Here is a 7,500-nt window from a genome sequence, read left to right on the forward strand (position 1 = left end):
CAACCATGCTGAATTTGAAAGCATTTCAATCTATCGAAAATCAAGTCAACCGTGGTTGGTATTAACTGGTGGTTTACCTGACTTGTTGTTCAAAACCTTGAGCGAATCAAACCTCTAATGCCTTTTCCATACCTTCTTGGACCTGGCGCCTCTCTTTTCTCTTTTCCTTCTCTTTAGTGGATGTGGTGGCATGTGCTTCATCCCTCCTTTTAGGGTTAATGCTATCAATGGTGAATCGATCATTCGCTATCCTTTTTTCTGGGATCTGCTCTTTTCAGTGGAAGGTTTGAGGGAAGGTAATATTAGTGGGTCAATAACCTGCTTAGCTTTCCAAGTAAGGCAGTGAAGTTCCATATTTCTGTATCTTTCTTATCCCGGGATCTGCTGCTCTGTTCCCTTAGATGCAATAGTTTACTGATCGGGTTTTCCCTAATTTCAATAGTGAGGAGGATGTCCAATAAAAATACTATATTCTAGTATCTGACCAAAGGGAAGAATGAAAATAAATAGAGATAGAGGTCTCGGAAGTAGGGCCTATTAAAAGTACAGTGCCTTCTTGTTCTTGTTCTTCTGATCGATTGATTCAATTGGATTAAAGGGAAGAGAACACCAAAACTACTAGCGAAAAGCACTTTCACCTGGCTAGCACTTAGCAAGGTTAGTTTAGTTTGCTTGGAAGGGGAGCATTCCAAATGCATAACTCGAAATGACACTAAAGACTAAAGCTAGAACATCTATAGTGACAGACGAGGGCGAATCGTAACTAGAAGAAGGCCTCCGAACTGCTTCAAATCAAGAAATTGTGGGGAGCTTTTGGTCAAGTCTTGGAAGGGACTCCCATCCCAGAGTGTGAAAGCTCTCGGGAGAAGGGAATCGACAACACAACTGGAGCTGCCCTTTCTTTGGTTTAGTAAGAAGCTTCCTCAAGTATGTCGATTTGTAGTACGGTCAGTTCACTCGAATCCACTGACTTCATGCACGGGGACTCGACCATCAATCCTTTCTTGTGACGAGCTGTGACTGGGTGCTCTGAAACCTCCTTAAAAGGAGGGGCGGTGGGGTAAGGTAATTGAAGTAACTAGCCAGTATTAAGATTAGGCATAAGCATAATAAATTGATGCATCCGAAGACGGTGAATCTAGAATAGAGGCCGGGTGGGGAAGCAAAAGATGCAAGAGAGCCTTTTTCCGGGAAGGAAGGGACGGCCGAGAATGATGTCCTTTCTCGTGCCTAATGCCTAATGCCTAAGCGGGAGCGCCCCTCTGTCTGCTACTTTACACTACTCCTTGAACGTGTCCTCTCGGCTCTCCTCGAAACTATTCCGAAGTTTTGAATTCCATTTCTATGGATAGGTTCTAAGCATATGAGAGAAAGGCGGATGAAAGGCAGTGACCCTAAGTTCCGAATCTTGCCCTGAATAAGTAAGGTTTAGAGCAAAGGAGGTGGGCTTAGAACCAGCAAGCAAAGTAAGGCAAAGCTTTATCGCGAAGAGGGCAGATGAATGAATTGGTTCCAGGGTACGCCTTCCGAGGTATGCCGGGCAATAAGGGCAAGGAAGGCTGCGGGAAGAGTTTCAGGACTACGCCAGAGGACTCCTGTCCATAAGGCTAGGAAGGCAGGAGCAAAAAGATTGAACTAGCCCACGCATCTGCTCCCCTCTCAATCCACCAATAACTCCCATCTCCCAGCATCTCATTCCCCCACCCCGTCGTCGAGAGCAGCCAGCCCTTCTCAATAGAATCCATGTGCCATTGCCTGAATGTCAATCTGCCCCTCCTGTCCAAAAAGAAGCATATCCGAATAAAGGTACCAAGGTAACCCTTAGAGTCAAAGCATTTTTCGCTATTAAGGACTTACTGAAAAAGGCTCAAAAAACAGGAATCAGTTGGAGGAAACTAAGGACCAGGTTCACATTATCAGTGAGCGCGGATAAGAACGTTTCCTGGAATTCCACATCCCATATTGACTCTACCATCCCTAACGTTGGCCACTAAGTCCAATCTGACCTATCTCAAATAAGATCTTTTAGGATCAATTGGTTAGGCATCCCTCTTCTTTGTTTGCATAAGGCCACTAGCCATCTAGTGTTCGCTATCCTTCATCTTTCGATTAGCGAGATGATCTTAAAAACTACAGGCCTGAAATTTGCCTTTCTTAAGACCCCGTTGAACATATTTTCAAAATGTTCCATCATTGGGTATAAGTAGAATCTTCATAGCCCAAAAAAACACAGTCAAAGTCAAACGTTTGTCGGTGGCACAGGGTTGTGTTTGAAGAAATGGAGTTTCGTTGTTCGTCACATGAAACTCTGCACTTAGGGATCAGCCTCACAAATATGCTCTTCGAGCTTTGAAACCGTCTTCTTTGTGGACTCGGCTGTAGGCTATATATCCATGGCTTGTTGAGATCCCCTTCCTCCTTCCTTTCTCACTGGAAAAAGCAGTAGTTGTCAATCGACGACCAGTTATCAATCAATCTGATGAAGGTAACAATATCCTCCTTGAAATTCATATAATCATTCCCTGGAAAATCAACCAGATTCTCCCTCCTCTTATGGCTCAAAGGCTCAACCTGGCTAGTAAGTCGGCATAGGAGAGGAGCACTCCCCGATATTAGCTCTCAGCAGTTAAGCAATTCCGAAATCAGTTTGTTGCCCTGCAAAGTCTTTGACCTTGGGTATATGAGTAGGAGACTTAGGACAGTAGCGTCGATAGGCAGTAGGGCAAGCTGCCGGATTGACAGACAGTTATTAGGACAGTGGGTAAGCTACTTAGGCTAGGGAATAGGTACACATAGGTCAGATACGCGGGCGAGTCTCAATAACCAAAGTAGGAGTTGATGAGTGACTTTCTTCTTCTCTATTCCTTCTTACTGGACTGGACGGATTCCTTTCTGTAAACTGAGTTAATGGAGTCAAGAAAGAAGCTAGTACAGTAGGCATTCTTATTCCGTAAAATAAGTCACTGGTAGGCAAGACTTTCTCTCGAGAGTCAGTGCTTCGAGACGACTTTCGCAGATGTTCAGTCTTGCGAGGCGTATGAGCCAGATTTTTAGTACTCTCCCGACCTGTTAGAGGCCACCCTAATAAGCGGAGATTGCCGGGAAAACGTTGCTCAACAAGACAGTAACCAACTCGAAAAAGGAGACCCTGGCATAACAAGTGGTGATCTCTGTACTAGAATAGAAGCCCTGCTAATTGTGAAGAACCCACAGCCGGGAGCGTTAGCAACTGGATTTTACCACACTCCGTTATACCCTCCCTTGGGGGATGGCTTGGTGCTAATGTAGGACTTTCGGAGACCTTCCGCTTGCTGTTTTGGTCCAGCCTGAGTGGCCATAACTTCTACTGTGATTTAGTTTGGAGCGGTCTTGCTCTTGTTGTTCCGTTGTTGCGCGTCCTATTCTGATATTTAGGACCAAGAGGTACTGGATTCCCTTTCGGATAGGCCCTGAAAGGAGAAGAAAGGCTGAAATGCCAACGGATGTCTGTCTATTCTCTAATTCACCCGATCCCTATCCGCTTTCCAAAAAGGAAGAATGCATGAACCACGGCAGAGGAGAAAGGACGGATCACCTGCCGATCTTTTACAAAACTATGCCAGAAAGGATATAAAGATTGACCGGTACAAAAGCCATCTCCATCAATCTACGCTCATTAAGGAGAGGGTTCCTTAGAGAATAAAATGGGGAGCGAACGAAAAAGATGTGTGGCTGAGGTGTTGGGAGCCCCCAATAGAGAAGGACGATGCGGAAAGGTATGGTGGGAATACAAACAGGCCTGGACAGAAGAAGTAGACGAAAGACCTCTAGGCTGTGTCGTCATTCTCAATCCTGAAAAGAGAGCGCACATCCTGAGGAAGGCGCGTCATGCAAAGGTTCCCATTTTTTTTCCTTAGTTGACCCCGTGTTTCTATCGGATCCTAAGCTTCATCGGGACAAGCGCATAAACCATCCCATCCCAGTAGAGGGGACAGAGCAGCTCAGCGGGCTAATCAGTGACCTCATCTACCCAAAGACTTTATTTCTGCTGTACTTTCTTAAGCAATAGGAGCTCCTTCATATGCCCTTGAAGGCGGGAATATTGGTACTGAAACGAGGTTTAAAGGTACCTTTTCCCGTTGTCCGCTTTGCCTTCGTACGACTTTCCTTGGCAAACTATCCCAAAAAAGGAATGGGCTTTTTCAAAATCAAACTTGTTGTTTACTCATTGTGGCAAAAGAAAACTCTCTTATTTTCCTTCGAGATGAATACCAATTTGATAGAGGTGGGGCATTTTCCATGAGTGGATTCGAGAATGTGGTCCCTCCTCTCTTTTGACCAGTCCTTGGCTTCTTTGTTTGATGATGGCGATAGCTCTTCTCTAGCCCGGCTAGATAACAAAACAATGAAATAGCACGCCACTGTGGTGATAAATCTTCTTGATGAAATTTACTGATTCGACTCGTGGACCTTTTCCAAAGAGTAGTGGCCTTCGTTCGAAAGGTGAAAACAACCAGTCAATACCTTATTGATTCAAAAGGGAATGCAGATGCAATCTACTTGGAATAAAGGGTCTTGGCATGTAGTTGACTTCATAATGAAGAGCCAGAAGTTTAATGTCACTAGCTTCATTCTTACAGAAATTGATCAAGCTAGAAAGAAGGGATTTCCACAAGAATCTTCTCTTTGCACCACACATCATGAGAATGATATTGAACAAGAGTCAGCTCAGCCTGCCTCTTCCTTTGCTCCCCATTTTTAGACTTCTACAAGTCGATCTTCTTACGATGGAAATCACGAAAAAGATCATTCGCTCTTACCTCGTCTGGAGCAGACGAAACGTCTTTTGTTTAGCCTTTGGCCTTTTCATTTCAGTACCGAAGCCGAGTAGATCAATCAGATGACCATGGGTATGAGTCTCTTGTTTCACCTTCAGGTGTCCCATTTCTGCATCCGTTCTTGTAAGCGATAGCGATCCGTTGACAAGAAATCACTTAGATTAATAAGGTTTTGTGACTACGAGTTGCAGAAAGCGGCGCAGCCAATGGCCTGGGCTTTGAGTGGTATGAATTGAATAAAATATCATAATAAGCACGGTCGATCAACATTGGGGTCAGCATTAAGAAAGAGAAACCATGGGATATGGCCACGATGGACTTTATTGAGGGCCCGGCGCCAGGGAACTATACTCGCTAGCCCAAGCTACTGGTTTTATTTATAGAGTCAAGGGTGAGCATGTGACTGTGACTAAATAGCAGCGTGCCTTTGGCTCGCAGTATTGGAAAAAGATGAATCGGACTTGGCAGATTGAACTGCAGACTATAAAGAAGGAGGAAGAAAGCCCATAATTATCATGTATGACAAGGTTGTTCTTATCATGGTGAAACTGTTGGAAAAAGGTTACTGTGATTTTCTATCTATTAGTTGACTACGGAGCTTCTTCGTCCCGACCTATCTATATGTGAAAAGCACTCCGCCAGAATCCTCGTAGTAGTAAGTCATGGATTACAAGCTGTCCCTTCCGAAAAGCTCGTTTGCAATAGATATAGGGTTTACCAACCTCAGGCATGGACATAGACACCAGATCATTTTGATAGAAATGAGGTAGACTGGAAGCTGAAGCCAATAGACCAATGGAACTAATCAATCACTTGCTTTCCCAACTGGAGCAGGAAACTTCCAACCAAATAGGAGGGACCCGGAAGAAGAGATAAATGACAACTATCTCTAGAGAATTGAAAAGAGGTGTGCGAACTATGTTATTGAATCGGCCATGAAAACCTAAAATGAAGGAATAGGGGGTCTGGGATAAGCATGTATTGGAGGCGGGTTTCCCAATAAGTCAATAGCTATCCTTCGCTATCTGGGGCTAGCTCACTCTATGAGATAAGTTTCATGTATGGTTCGAAGCAGTTAACTCCCTTTTAAGGAGCGATCGATCAGCCCCGACCATGACCGGTCTAGAATCTCTCTCATTGAGCTTCTCTTTTGCGCCTGCTTTCTTCTTGATTTATTGCAGCAGCTAGTCTCCCTTTTCCAAATTCGATTATAAGTGAAGTGAGTTATGTTTCAAGAAATTCCATCCATTTCATCGCCCAGAATAATACCCAGTCCTGCCAATCTCTACGACAATCTCTGGTTTAGTTGATCTTTTTCTATTATGAAAAGCAAGGAAACACTAGTAATGGTGGAAACAGAACTTAGAAATCTAAGGCTGAAGGCTAGTTTCATTAACGAGTCTCACCTATTTCTTACTTCCCCTACCAGCCCTACCTACATCACCTTTCATATGGAACAGGCATGCTTTAGTGATGGGGCTAGCCGCTTTCACAAGAAATCAAACCAAACAAAGACACTTAGCATAGGAGTAGATTAGGGCATCTAGTGCTCTGTTCATCGTCTGAGGACTATAAGGTGCCAAGGGAAATAGCTCCATCCCATTGGATATCCCTAGCCTTGGTGGATCAGTGCAGTGAGAAAAAACTCTTCCATTCTATCTATGGTAGATAAAGGAGCTTCAAAGCCGTAGCCATCCTCATGGCCTTTTCACCCTACAGCCGTTGCACTTTTTTATTAAATGAAATAGTTCGTTTTCTCGCTCTTAACTCGAAAGTACTAACTAAATACAGGCACGGAGAAATAAAGAAGTGTGGGGGGTGAAGCAGCCAAGCTCATTCCCTTCCATTCCTGCTCTATAGTAGGGGTTATGTCCCCCTTTCCTAGTGAGAGCAATACGCAATGCTGCTACGAATAGAGATAGTGCCCTATCCACTGCAAAACGGTACTCTGCTTCAACCACACGGTATGGCTCCCTCATTTCAAACCAAGCTGTAGACCGAGTAGGAAACAGCTAAAGGTTCCGGTCCAAAGGTAAGAAGATCCGTTGGTTGGAAATCCGTATCAATTGTTACTGGTTCTCCCGTTCTTGGTACTGTGTCATGTGACTCTAAAGCCCCAACTAGGCTAGATCGAGATCTTGGTCCTTGCTAGGCTTACTCGCGTAAATAACCCCCATGTCTTAGGTGTTCTCAGGGGTAAGCGAGTCAGTACAATCGGTTGCACAACCATCCAGTCCATATCATAATTGTCATAATCAATCATATCAGTAGGTGGCATACTTGCCTGCTCAAGTCCATCTACTATGGATGTGGGCTTGGACCAAGCCATCCCCAAACACTGAACCGGATCTTGAAAACGGGACTGAACTGAATCCGACTTCTTGGTAGCCCAGTGGCTTTTGGTCCCCATCGGAAAGTGCTGAATGGATTGCTCCTTGCCCAACGACAAAAAGAAAGAAATTTAGGAGAGGATTGATAGGTTTAAGCATTCAGGGCTGGTCGCTCTTATGGATACCTGTGAGCTAGAGTCGGGAATCGAAAAGGAGACAACGGAAGCCGTACAGATCTAGTTGGGAATGCTGTTCATGCAGTGGAGAGCGTAAATGACCGGCCCTTGAGGCGCGAGTAGACTTATCATATAGAAAGGAAAGAGATAAGCGGAGGGAGGATGGTTTGATGATAG

The 7,500-nt window shown here is 44.6% G+C and overlaps 1 long non-coding RNA gene across 1 annotated transcript in view; it reads left to right on the forward strand.

Annotated features, from left to right (window-relative positions):
* Positions 1-7,500, forward strand: part of LOC119278705 — a 35,388-nt gene that overhangs the window by 26,745 nt on the left and 1,143 nt on the right. The window lies entirely within an intron of this gene.

The sequence above is a fragment of the Triticum dicoccoides genome, chromosome 3B, assembly GCF_002162155.2.
Source record: "Triticum dicoccoides isolate Atlit2015 ecotype Zavitan chromosome 3B, WEW_v2.0, whole genome shotgun sequence".
In the NCBI taxonomy this organism is placed as follows: Eukaryota; Viridiplantae; Streptophyta; class Magnoliopsida; order Poales; family Poaceae; genus Triticum; species Triticum dicoccoides.